Source organism: Salmo salar, chromosome ssa24 (assembly GCF_905237065.1).
Source record: "Salmo salar chromosome ssa24, Ssal_v3.1, whole genome shotgun sequence".
In the NCBI taxonomy this organism is placed as follows: Eukaryota; Metazoa; Chordata; class Actinopteri; order Salmoniformes; family Salmonidae; genus Salmo; species Salmo salar.
Window position 1 is genome coordinate 17,774,017 of NC_059465.1, and position 14,229 is coordinate 17,788,245.

General features: G+C 42.2%; 1 protein-coding gene across 9 annotated transcripts in view; it reads right to left on the bottom strand.

The window, feature by feature from the left end:
- LOC106585272 (membrane-associated phosphatidylinositol transfer protein 2) overlaps positions 1-10,132 on the bottom strand; it is an 89,456-nt gene extending 79,324 nt beyond the window's left edge. For 6 of the 9 annotated variants that reach the window (XM_014171322.2, XM_014171315.2, XM_014171316.2 and 3 more), the window contains exon 1: positions 9,531-10,131. The gene's annotated coding sequence lies outside the window, so the exon portion shown is untranslated. Of the gene's footprint in view, positions 1-9,530 lie in introns of all 9 variants that reach the window. The other 3 variants (XM_014171320.2, XM_014171314.2, XM_045706656.1) reach the window with 2 other exon arrangements.
- Positions 10,133-14,229: the final 4,097 nt, after the last annotated feature.

Genomic DNA, 14,229 nt, shown 5'->3' on the forward strand with positions numbered 1-14,229 from the left:
TTGTGCAAACATATCCCTAATTGCTGATGGTAAGTATCGACTTCATCAAGTGCCATGATGAATGAATGGCTAATAATAATAATAATATAATGAATGATTAACTTAACTCATTACACACAGTAAGTGTAATATGAAGTGTAAACGAATCTGGTCAATGATGAATATGAGTTGTACACAAACATGCTTCTGCTCTTTCCGTTTGTTTCTCCCAGAAAGGAAAGGAAGAAAACATGTTGCAGGCGGAACCAAAACAAGAAAAGTGAAATGTCTGATGAGCTCCTGTAAGCACGCACGAACGCACACACACTTAGCCTCCTGTCCACCTCTCCCTCCCAGAATCCCACTCAGTGCAGTGGAAAAATTGAGGCATGCTGTGACCCAGGGCCCTGATGCTCCACTGTGCTGGATTAGCTGGACACACAAACACCTCAGGGTGAAGGAGCGCTCAAGTTACAACCTCCTCACCACTGGCCTATCACACTCCTGGCTTACTCCGAACTTGTTCTGTGTGTGTTCCCTGTAGCTCAGTTGGTAGAGCATGGTGTTTGCAACGCCAGGGTTGTGGGTTCGATTCCCACAGGGGGCCAGTACAAAAAAAAAAAAATGCATGAAATGAAATGTATGCATTCACTATTGTAAGTCGCTCTGGATAAGAGCGTCTGCTAAATGACTAAAATGTAAATGTATATATGTGTGTGGCTCCAGACTGACCATTGTCTCACATTTTGTGACCCTTTGACATGGTTGTGCTAGTTACATTTTTAAAAATTGGTCGCATCGGTGCGAGCTGCACATTCTACACGGTCACCTCAATCCAAACTGAAACCATGATTTGGTCAAACAGTTATTCCTGTAATAAAAGTCTCTGCCCTCCACCTGTCTGTCATGCGCCTGTTTCGCTGGGGCCTGCTGTTGTGATGAGCGAGCCACTCTCTCCTGCTCCGCCCGCACTCTGAGAAAAATAAGTGTTCTGATTGTAGGCTGAATAATGATAAGTGAGAAAGTAAGACACACAAATATCATACCCCCCCAAAAAGTGCTAACCTCCCCTGTTATTGTAATGAGAGGTTAGCACGTCTTGGGGTATATATGATATTTGCGCATCTGTAACCTTCTCACTCATCATTAACCACATGGTAGCATCCACATTAATGTAGAAGTGTTTAGAAACATTCTATTCTTATTTACAATAAAAGTGACTCCAATACATTATTTACCATTCATTTCTATTGGGCACAAAATAAACCGAAACACAACCAAAACAAACAGCAAAAGCAAAGTCACAAGCTTGATGTAGTCATTACTTTGCCAGCAGCTACAGCAAACTACACACCGCTGTCTGAGTTAAGAAGTTAAGCTCCGCTGTGGTGCGCATTACAGACTATTTAATTCCCTTAATCTGAACATCGGAGTGTCATCAACAATCATGCATGCCAGTTCAGTACACAGCGTAACAGAGAAAGAACAGACATGCTTCTGTCATCTCCAAAACAGAACCTGCGTAGACAGGACTTTGAAAGGCTTGAGTTTTAAAAAGGTTAAGACTGCCGCCGAGGATTTTGGCTAACACTAATCTCTAGTGGACATACTACGTAAACATAAATGGTACCATAGAACTGTCATAATACAACATGATCTGTGAGATTGAGTTTCGGTGCTCGGGTTTTTCGTCACTGGTTATTTGGATAAATCACTATCTCGCAGGTGTTAGAATCTTCCAAATTTTAGAAGGGGAGGGGACATTTGGCCCATAGAGTTGCCCATAACTTGCAAAGCGAGAGGGTGGAGCTCTTTGTTTAGTTCCCGATCCTCATTCAATCTCTTGTCTTAACATGTATGGACCCTGAACTTAATTGAGCATCTAACCAACTACGCATAACTTTAGTTCTGGGTTAACCGAGATTAGGCTAACACTGCCTGAGGGAGAAAGGATCCTAGCACTACACATCTGTGCATAACTGCTGTGTGAGAACTAGGGCTGTTGGCCGTCACGAAATTTCATCAGCCAGTAATTCTCAAGCAAATAGCTGTCCGTCTCATGGCAATTGACCATTAATTAACATAAACACATTTGGCATCTCCTGGCTTCCACACATAGCCTACAAGCCACTGATGCAGACCTTTGGAACATCTACATTTTTAAAAGTCTAATAAATCCATGTAACATAGCCTACAACTTCATAATAAATCTATTATTTATTTTAGACAGGTCTAAAGAAACATGATATGAAGAAAATGTAGTCCATTTCAGAAGAACAGAATAGTATATTCTGATCTGGCTATGCCATATGGCTGTGGACTACACTAGTTCATTTAGCAGACAAGATTTGGTTACAATTCCGTGGCATTATTTTATAGTATGAAGATTACAATTGAACAAAGCTGAATAAAATAGACAGGATATTTTCTCCAAACGATTTGAGGGAGTGTTCACATGCGGCTATTCTGTGTTGAGCGGTTAACAAAGAAACTGGTACTCATATATGCTTAATTTAGAGTTATTAATGTAACTTTAGTTGTTCTGCAAATGTTGGGCTATATGTTTTGATTTTTAATACATTTTAAGGCTGCATGATGCAACTACTGAAGATTTGAAGAAAAGTTGCTTGAAAAGAATGAGCTCTGCTTTGTTTTTTGCGCCGGCTGTACCACTTCGTCAGTCTGTCATTCACAATTTGAAAAACACTTGATAATGCCTCGAAATTCCCGGCGCCATCCCCTGTGTGTGGTCGTAATGCACCCTAAAAAAATCCATGCCTTTTGCGGCAAGTGGTCGTTGTTCCCTTCTCCCTGAATGCTGCGTGCTCTGAAGCACCTCTCACTCACATGGCTCTCTATCATGTGATCGGGTCTTTCTCACAGACTACAAGTGAAGACAGACACTTTGCCAATTTAGAAACAAATAAAATCAGACCCTTTGCTATGAGACTTAAAATTGAGCTCCGGTGCATCCCGTTTCCATTGATCAAACTTGAGATGTTTCTACAACTTTACTGGAGTCCACCTGGGGTAAATTCAATTGATTGGACATGATTTGGAAAGGCACACGTGTCTATATAAAGTCCCACAGTTGACAGTGCATGTCAGAGCAAAAACCAAGCCATGAGGTCGAAGGAATTGTCTGTAGAGTTCCGAGACAGGATTGAGTCAAGGCACAGATCTGGGGAAGGGTACCAAAAAATGTCTGCAGCATTAAAGCTCCCCAAGAACACAGTGGCCTCCATCATTCTTAAATGGAAGAATTTTAAAACCATCAAGCCCTATGATGAAACTGGTTCTCATGAGGACCGCCACAGGAAAGGAAGACCCAGAGTTACCTCTGCTGCAGAGGATAAGTTCATTACAGTTATCAGCCTCAGAAATTGCAGCCCAAATAAATGCTTCACAGAGTTCAAGTAACAGACACACCTCAACATCAACTGTTCAAAGGAGACTGTGTGAATCAGGCTTTCATGGTCGAATTGCTGCAAAGAAACCACTACTAAAGGACACCAGTAAGAAGAAGAGACTTGCTTGGGCCAAGAAATACGAGCAATGGACAGTAGACCAGTGGAAATCTGTCCTTTGGTCTGATGAGTCCAAATTTGAGATTTTTGGTTCCAGCAGAGTAGGTGAACGGATGATCTCCGCATGTGTGGTTCCCACCGTGATGCATGGATGAGGTGTGATGGTGCTTTGCTGGTGACACCGTCAGTGATTTATTTAAAATTCAAGGCACACTTAACCAGCATGGCTACCACAGCATTCTGCATCGATACGCCATCCCATCTGGTTTGCGCTTAGTGGGACTATCTTTTGTTTTTCAACAGGACAATGTCCCAACACACCTCCAGGCTGTGTAAGGGCTATTTGACCAAGAAGGAGAGTGATGGAGTGCTGCTTCAGATGACCTGGCCTTCACAGTCACCCGACCTCAACCCAATTGAGGTGGTTTGGGATGAGTTGGACCGCAGAGTGAAGGAAAAGCAGCCAACAAGTGCTCAGCATATGTGGGAACTCCTTCAAGACTGTTGAAAAAGCATTCCATGTGAAGCTGGTTGAGAGAATGCCAGGAGTGTGCAAAGCTGTCATCAAGGCAAAGGGTGGCTACTTTGAAGAATCTAAAATCTATTTTGATTTGTTTAACACTTTTTTGGTTACTACATGATTCCATATGTGCTATTTCATCATTTTGCTGTCTTCACTATTATTCTACAATGTAGAAAATAGTAAAAATAAAGAAAAACCCCTGAATGAGTAGGTGTGTCCAAACTTTTGACTGGTACTGTATGTGCAGGAGGTTTCTCTCTCTCTCCCTGGACAAGATCCCGATCTGGCACCTGACTGTCTATGTACATCACAGCACAACAGAGCACTGGAGGTTCCTGTCCCATCCACTGGTTGAGGTTTGGCAGGCTGGAGCATAAATGTGGTCCATCATATAACAGCCCAACACCACAGCAGACATCAGATGCTGTAGAGCAGGTATTCCCAACCTGGGGTACGCCAAATAAAAATGTGATTAACATATTATTTTTTCTTTCTTTTTTATATTCACATTTTCAAACTATACAGTACTATACAAACTATGTAGTACTACTGGTAGTAGCAGTACTACCAGTAGAGCTGGTATGTGTCTCTATGGACGCAGGCCTTACTTTTGTTAAACCTTTATCAATTTTAGAGCAAACGGAATGAGCAGCAGCTACGTTTGGCTACACACGGACCGTTAGTGGAATTCCCGCGAGAGAGTAACGGTTAATGTGATTGGATGTTAATTATTCGACTAGGCTACCTGTATTTGACATTGTGTTGTTATTTCGCTGAACACTAGATGGTTTAATTTTATTTTTGGCAGTGAAATGAGGCTACTCAGGCGAGAAAAAAACCTCACCCAAATGTATAACCCTGTTGGAAAATATAAATGGACTGTTTGAAAATGTGAAAACAATATATGTGAATCACATATTTATTTGGAGTACCCCCGACGGCATTGCGTGTACCCCAGTTTGAGAATACCTGCCATAACCCCACCGCCACCATGGGGCACTCTGTTCACAATGTTGACATCAGCAAACCGTTCGCCCACACGAAGCCATACACATGGTCTGCGGTTGTGAGGCTGGTTGGACGTACAGCCAAATGCTCTAAAACGACGTTGGAAGCGGCTTATGGTAGTGCAATTGGCATTCAATTCTCTGGCAACAGCTCTGGTGGACATTCCTGCAGTCAGCGTGTCAACTGCACGCTCCCTCAAAACTTGAGACATCTGTGGCATTGTGTTGTGTGACAAAACTGTACAATTTAGAGTGGCCTTTTATTGTCCCCAGCAAAAGGTACACCTGTGTAATGATCATGCTGTTTAATCAGCTTCTTGATATGCCACACTTCTCCTGAATGTTTTGGCATTTTACATCCAAAAAGTAACTTTCTGATTACTTCTACCATGGGCAAATATGTATGGAAAATTTTGTTAAAATCAAAATGGGTGCAGCCAAAAAGTGACTTAAATCCAATGGAACGACCCCTTATGCATTTTTAATCCCTTTCTTTTCTTTTCTGGCAATAGACAATGTTGACGTCATTGAGGAGGACGTCTGCTCTATCAGTGTGTTGAAGCTGTGTGGCTTGAGAGACGCCATGTTGCCCTTTGCACGAGCCTGGAGGGTCTTCACAACCTGCTCCAGTAGGGGGGTTCAGCTACTTTGTCAACAAAATAAAGGGAAACGTGCGCCTTTGGCCTGACAATCATACATATCCTGAAAAAATGTGCATGCTTTCAGTACAGTGCCACTGGGACAAGGGGCAACCTTGGGTAGAGTGCCCCTGTGGTAGAGCGGACGCCCATCAGAACAGTGGCATTGCATCAAGTCTGCCCTTCAGTACAGAACCATCATCTGGGCAGCATTGGCCACAGCCCCCGTTCAGCACTGGAGAATGAGTCACCCTGTAGAGTGGGGAGTGCACCTCACCATGGAAGCCCACAGAACCGAACCAAACTGACAGCTGCATTAAGAGACGTGGTCAGGAGTTCACAATATAGTACTAACAAAAATTGATGGATAGCACATCACTCTTCAGTTTGGCAGACTACGTGAAACAAACATGCAGGTGATGCTGCAGTCAGAGCTTAATAATTCCAATTATTAAAAAGACTGATGAGAGACCATTACAAAACCTGGATGAAAAACACAAGATCACTCTAAGATACTACCATGTATAACTGATCTAATCAATATCATTATTTCCTTCTCATAACATAAACGGTTCAGTTGCACACCTTATACAGGAAAATACATTGTGAAAATAGCACTTGACAAAATATGAACACAGTGACCAAGATGTGTCCCGGTGTCAGGATATAACTGACTAATATTGTCACCCTAAAAGACAGAAGGGAAACAAACAGGGCCTTCCTGCTACTGCTCTCAATATTCTTGAGCAGGGATGGGAAACTGTCGGCGCCCACTCAGTCGGGGTTTTATCTTACTGTTGAGAGTTAGAATAGTAGAATATGGGGATGTAGGTAGATACCCGATGGGTTGGACGATTCACTTCATCACTCATCTTGAAAAAACATTTACTAAAAACTAAGAAATCAGTCTGCCATCATTAACACAATGGAAAAATAGAATGATTTTTTTATTGAAATATTGAAAGTGCATGGGCTACAGAGAGAAACCAAATGGTGCAGTTTCAGGCCATGTGAGTGGCCAGAAAGTGATGTGTGCGCTGGAGATATGTAGTGTACACCACAAGTGCACACAACCCTATACACAAAAGTATGTGGACACCCCTTCAAATGAGTAGATTTGGCTATTTCAGCCACACCCGTTGATGACAGGTGTATAAACTCGAGCACACAGCCATGCAGTAAGGCCATTCTACTGCCATTCTACGGCCATTCTACTGCCAAAGCTCAGTGACTTTGAACATGGCACCGTCATAGGGTGCCACCTTCTCAACAAGTCAGTTCATCAAATGTATTCCCTGCTAGAGTTGCCCCGGTCAACTGTAAGTGCTGTTATTGTGAAGTGGAAACGTCTAGGAGCAACAATGTCTCAGCCGCGAAATGGTAGGCCACACAAGCTCACAGAACTGGACCGCCGAGTGCTGAAGCACGTAAAAATCATCTGTCCTCGGGTTACAACACTCACTACCAAGTTCCAAACTGCCACTGGATGCAACGTCAGCACAAGAACTGCTCATTGGGGAGCTTTGTTAAATGGGTTTCCATGGCCAAGCAGCCGCAAATAAACCTAAAATCACAATGCCAAGCATCGGCTGGAGTGGTGTAAAGCTTGCCGCCATTGGACTCTGGAGCAGTGGAAACGCGTTCTCTGGAGTGATCTGGCAGTCCGACGAATGAATCTGGGTTTGGCGGATGCCAGGAGCACGCTACATTCCCCAATGCATAGCACCAACCGTAAAGTTTGGTAGAGCAGGAATAATGGTCTGGAGCCGTTTTTCATTGTTCGGGCTAGGCCCCTTAGTTCCAGCAAAGGGAAATCTTAACACTAAAGCAAAAAATGACATTATAGACGATTCTGTGCTTCCAACTTTGGGGAAGGCCCTTTCCTGTTTCAGCATGACAATGCCCCAGTGTACAAAGCGAGGTTCATACAGAAAATGTTTGTCGAGATCGGTGTGGAAGAACTTGACTGGCCTGCACAGAGCCCTGACCTCAACCCCACTGGGATGAATTGGAACGCCAACTGCAAGCCAGGCCTAACCGCCCAACATCAGTGCCCAACCTCACTCATGCTCGTGGCTGAATGGAAGCAAGTCCCCGCAGCAATGTTCCAACATCTAGTGGAAAGCCTTCCCAGAAGAGTGGAGGCTGTTATAGCAGCAAAGGGGGGGGACCAACTCCATATTAATGCCTATAATTTTGGAATGAGGATGTTTGACTAGCAGGTGTCCACATACGTATTGTCACATACTGTAGTTGATGTTTGTATGATGTTGTCATTTGTATGTTTTGTATTGTTCATAAAATAAAATCTCACCCAAAAATAATTTCAAAATTTGTCTGTGCATCAGCAGTTTCTCTCTTGTTATGTCAGTCACTCAATTAGCTCATGTCAGCTGCCTAGACAATCTAAACTTGTATTAATCATGGTCTATTGTTGACCGGCGGGCCCCCAATTGATTTTGTCACTCAGATATCATTAAAAATAGCAAATATTTCTCTGTGTTCTTGGGGAGCTTTAATGCTGCAGACATTTTTTGGTACCCTTCCCCAAATATTAAATGTGTAGAATTAAAGGACATTTGCTGTAAAATTCCACATTCGCTTTCTGCCCATGGCAAAATTTTGACTGGCTACCCAAACTCCTTGCTCCTGCCAAATGCTATGCCACGCCCAAGGACATTAGCTTCTTCTCCGTAATGAGTCTCGAGTATCTCCCTGACCCTTCACCGAATGCATTCGGGGCCGTCCGATTGTTCCAGAAACCAATGGGTTGGGCCAGAGCCACGTGGGTAAAGCAGTGGTTTGAAAATTCATCATTGGCTTTGATACTCCCTTGTGCCCCTCCTCACCACAAACTACTTCAATTATGACAGTCTCAGACTAAAGTATAAAGCATTAGTGTGAGTCGTCAGGCTAGGCAAAATGTATAGAATTGCAGAAAACTTGCATTAAAACTGCAACATTTTCACTACGCCCCATGGCAAAACGGGTAGAATTGCAGCAAATTCACTTAGGGCCCCCAGAAGGCTCAGGCCGGCTCAGACTGCATGTGTGGGTATGGATGTGGGTATATAGACCCACAGCGGCCCCTCATGATGAGTTCAATTTTTTTGTGGCCAAAAGTTGCCCATCCCTGTTCTAGAGATAAGCATGGGTTGGGCTAAGTTATGCATGTGCATGATGAATTAGAACTGAATCCATATCTGCAGATTCTCAAGATATTAAAGGTAGTGTTCGAATTTTATTTACACCTCGCATGTGCAACATGTTACACAATCTTCAGACGATAACAAGCACCACTACAAGTGACAGGCTGAGGCAACAATGAAACCGTTCCCCAAACCAATTACCAGACAGAGGGAATTAAGTACTATAATGCGTCTCTTTTCAACAGCATTCAAAAAATCCAGAGTAGTTCATTAGTTCTCTCGTGCATTAATTGATCTCTTTAGTGTGCTGATGAAGACATTGTTGATGGTGACTTGTTGACTGCCTTTCTTGGATGTGATAGCCGTTTCTCAGGCTCGCTCTCCGGAATCGAACCCTGATTCCCCATTACCGCATCGCATCATTTGCCTACTAGGCATACACTTACATCTGATCATGAGGTATGTTGAGAACATAGTGAACATTTCATTTGCAATTGGATATTGAATTGCTGTTCTCAAACAGTTCCTGAAATTGTTCCTAGATTTTCACTGTGATCCAAAGTAAACCCACCATCTTTACACCAAGTCAGTTACCTAGCAACATCACGGCATTTTATTCACAAATTAATGGATTGCAATGCTCAACGCATACCCTGGATTAAAAGGATGCACACCAGTACGCTGAAATAGAATACTATAGCACTCACCCAAAATCAAAGTTCATTGGCCCATTCCCTCTGTTTTTTTCAAGAGCGCGTGCTTAGTCCTCTACTCAGCAGACACAGAAATACAATACAGGGTGGCATTTAATACCAGCTTGAAATGTTACAATGTAGCCCACAATTAATTGAGGCAGTTTCCTTTGTCTTGAGGCCGTTTGATAGTTTAACGACTTCATGTAAACCAGGAATTAGGGAGAGCTCATCATCAGTCTCGAGCTGCATCTAAGTCCTCACATTTCCTTGACCAAATAACTACGGTGGCCCTAAGCTTTATGGTAGTACACCGACGGAAAAGCCATGTACTGAACGTCCTTGACTTCACTGTATCCAATAGTAATTCACACACGAGTTGCCTTCTGCCTTCATTTCAGTTCCCCCTCAGGCGAAAGAGACACTCAGATAGTGCAGCGGATTCAAACACTGGTAAAAGAGAAGTTCGTATATCCTCCTGAATCAAGAGTATATGGTGAAGAGACTCGCCATCCTGAGCTTCGGGGAGCCGTCTAATCTTGTTCGCTATTCGTGAACCACAGCTATGCATTTGCTTCCCTCTCGCGCTCAGGTCAAATGGAATGCGCCTCCTGTTGGCCAAATGATCGTGCACAACCCATTTCCGCAAACAGACCAATATGATGCATTCTTATGAAAGGATAAAGTGACGTCAAGGAAAAATTCAGGTTGTGCATATGACAGTGGTAATGCTATAGCTATACAATCAACCTGGACTCACTTAACATAGTAAATACAAATCTGTCTCCACCATTTTTCATGATATGTTACGTTTCATATGGTATGCATTCATTTGTGGATGTCCATCAAATATTTCAAATGAAATGTTATGAATTACAATTAGTACAAATTTGCAATACAAAGAAGTGGTATGTTACGAATTTCAATTTCTTGTTGCTAATTGGCTAAAGGTTACATTAGCTAGGCTATTATAATGGTTAGGGTTAAGGGTTAAGAGTTAAGGCTGTAGGGTTAGGCAACCTGGTCTCAGAGCATTTCGTATTATTCTGTACGTATGATATGTCATATGATATGGTAAGTTTCGTATGGTATATATTTATTTGTGAATGTCCATCACCCATTTCGCATGATATATTACGAATACAGGGTATTATATGTTATGAATTTGAAAAACGTACAATATGTTACGAATTTGCAAAATGTACTACATGTTACGAATTTTAGCTGGGTGGCTGAGTGGCTAACGTTAGCTAGGCTAGGGGTTAGGGTTAAGGTTAGGGTTAAGGTTGGGAGTTAGGTTAAAGGGGTTAGGGTTAGCTAACATGCTAAGTTGTTTCAAAGTAGATAATTAGCTAAAATACTAAAGTTGCAATGATGAGATTCGAACTCGCAACATTTGGGTTGCTAGAAATTTGCGTTGTATGCATACCCATCCACCCCACCTTAAGTCTTATGTAACCATACCAAACAACATAGGAGACTTATGAGTATCTCAGATTTACATTTACTATGTTACGTCTAGTCTACGAGATCAGGCTGGGTTAGGAGTTTGATAAGGGTTAGGGGAAGGGTTGACTAAAATGCTAAATAGTTGCAAAGTAGCTAAAATGCTAAAGTTGTCCATGATGAGATTAGAACACGGAACATTTGGCGCGTTCACCTTATATTCTAATAATAACAAAGCAAGTTTATTGGAACACTTTGCTGTACTCATTCATTGCAGCAGTAGTGCTGGTTGTAAACGTGTGCATTTTATGGCTTATAAAACGTATAGAACAAAGTGTTGACAGTGGTGCTGACTAACAATTTAAACATGAATGTTTACATAAAAAGTGATTACTGCTTTAAAGCAACGTAGGGTCTTGCGGACAGATGTTGTTGCATTGTTTGTAGACAGACCTTTATATACAGTATCAAATCAAATCAAATGCATTTATAAAGCCCTTCTTACATCAGCTGATATCTCAAAGTGCTGTACAGAAACCCAGCCTAAAACCCCAAACAGCAAGCAATGCCGGTGTAGAAGCACGGTGGCTAAGAAAAACTCCCTTGAAAGGCCAGAACCTAGGAAGAAACCTAGAGAGGAACCAGGCTATGAGGGGTGGCAAGTCCTCTTCTGGCTGTGCCGGGTGGAGATTATAACAGAACATGGCCAAGATGTTCAAATGTTCATAGATGACCAACAGGGTCAAATAATAATAATCACAGTGGTTGTCGAGGACACAGGACACCGGATAAGACAGGAGAAATACTCCAGATATAACAGACTGACCCTAGCCCCCCCACACATAAACTACTGCAGCATAAATACTGGAGGCTGAGACAGGAGGGGTTAGGAGACACTGTGGCCCCATCTGACGATACCCCCAGACAGGGCCAAACAGGCAGGATATAACCCCACCCACTTTGCCAAAGCACAGCCCCCACACCCCTAGAGGGATATTTCAACCACCAACTTACCATCCTGAGACAAGGCCAAGTATAGCCCACAAAGATCTCCGCCACGGCACAACCCAAGGAGGGGCGCCAACCCAGTCAAAAGTTTGGACACACCTACTCATTCCAGGGTTTTTCTTAATTTTAACTATTTTCTACATTGTAGAATAATAGTGGTGACATCAAAACTATGAAATAACACATATGGAATCATGTAGTAACCAAAAAAGTGTTAAACAAATCAAAATATATTTTATATTTGAGATTCTTCAAAGCCACCCTTTGCCTTGATGAGAGCTTTGCACATGTTGGCATTCTCTCAACCAGCTTCATAAGGTAATCACCTGGAATGCATTTCAATTAACCGGTGTGCCTTATTAAAAGTTCATTTGTGGAATTTCTTTCATTCTTAATGCGTTTGAGCCAATCAGTTGTGTTGTGACAAGGTAGGGGTGGTATACAGAAGATAGCCCTATTTTGTATAAGATCAAGTCCATATTATGGCAAGAACACCTCAAATAAGCAAAGAGAAATGACAGTTCATCATTACTTTAAGACATGAAGGTCAGTTAATCCGGAAAATATCAAGAACTTTGTTTCTTCAAGTGCAGTCTCAAAAATCATCAAGCTCTATGTTAAAACTGGCTCTCATGAGGACCGCCACAGGAAAAGAAGACCCAGAGTTACCGCTGCTGCAGAAGATATGTTCATTAGAGTTACCAGCCTCACAAACTGCAGCTCAAATAATTGCTTCACAGAGTTCAAGTAACAGACACATCTCAACATCAACTGTTTAGAGGAGACTGCTTGACTCAGGGCTTCATGGTCGAATTGCTGCAAAGAAACCATTACTAAAGGACACCAATAATAAGAAGAGACTTACTTGGGCCAAGAAACACAAGCAATGGACATTAGACCAGTGGAAATCTGTCCCTTTGGTCTGATGAGTCCAAATTTGAGATTTTTGGTTCCAACCGCCGTGTCTTTGTGAGACGCAGAGTAGGTGAACGGATGATCTCCGCATGTGTGGAAAGCATTCCAGGTGAAGCTGGTTGAGAGAATGCCAAGTGTGTGCAAAGCTGCCATCAAGGCAAAGGGTGGCTACTTTGAAGAATCTAAAATATATGCTTGGTCAACATCTGGAATGTGCATTGTAGTCTTCATCAGGCCCAGGCTGCTCTGTTGTCCATTTTGTGAGAGATAATGCCTATTACTACTATCTATACGTTCATTACACATTCACAAAAACACTAGATACATCTACTTCCCTCACAGACCAAAGTTTGATTGTGAATAGGTCAACAAATTCTAGCATATGGAGGGTGCTGTCTTACTGTTTTCCCAAACAGATCCTGTTTACCATTTGATTATACTCTAGAATAGATTTTTAAGGGGCAAAGGGAAATCATGTCAGCCATGATAGCGTTTACTGAGGCACAGATAGAACAATGAGCCAGATATTTCACCAGATGTGTAAATGTGAAGCATCCGGGTGGCGTTTCCACTCACTACCAAATATGGTGATGAGAGGAAGCCCAGTGGCCGCTGGTGGAAAAAAATGGGGCGAGATGGATTTTGGCCAACATTCTGCACCTTTTCTCATCGATGGAATAGTTTTCTGTTTCCAAAACTAGAATCTGTAACACACCGATTGGACTGCGTTTTGTAGACTTTACCCTTTGCCAAAGTTTCAAAAAGTGTTAAGAAGGAGTGCAAGCGCGAATTTATTTATTGCACACGTGCACCTCACAGAGTAGCCTTCCCCTAAGGGAAATATGCAAATAAATGTCAGCACGCGCCAATAGGCTCTCACTAGCTCGTGTTTGGTTCTGCCAACCTCCTTGCTTGTTCGGCCCACTATGATACATTTGCTCCCGTTGGAAACGACAGGCTCTGGTCTATCTTGGGTTAGTTATACGAATCTTTGACTGAGGTGTTGGTCCGTCTGACTCCAGGTGGTGGCGATAGTGCGCAAAGTATGGGGCCAATTTCACGCCATATGTATTGAATTTAAAATAAAATACATCGTAAACACGAAAAATCAAGTTGAAAATGCAAACAGGATATTTTCGAGGAAGGGTGAAATAATGAATGTTGAAATCAAAAACCAAACAATTAAAAGCAAAATGTATACAGTTGTAAACAGAAATAATGACATAAAAAGCAAAAACTTGCAGGCAAATAATTTTAAAACGAGAGCAAAACTTTATGACAAATGATTAAAACAAATATTTGAAAATGAATGCAAAAATCGTTTTCAGTTTAACTTTCCCAACAA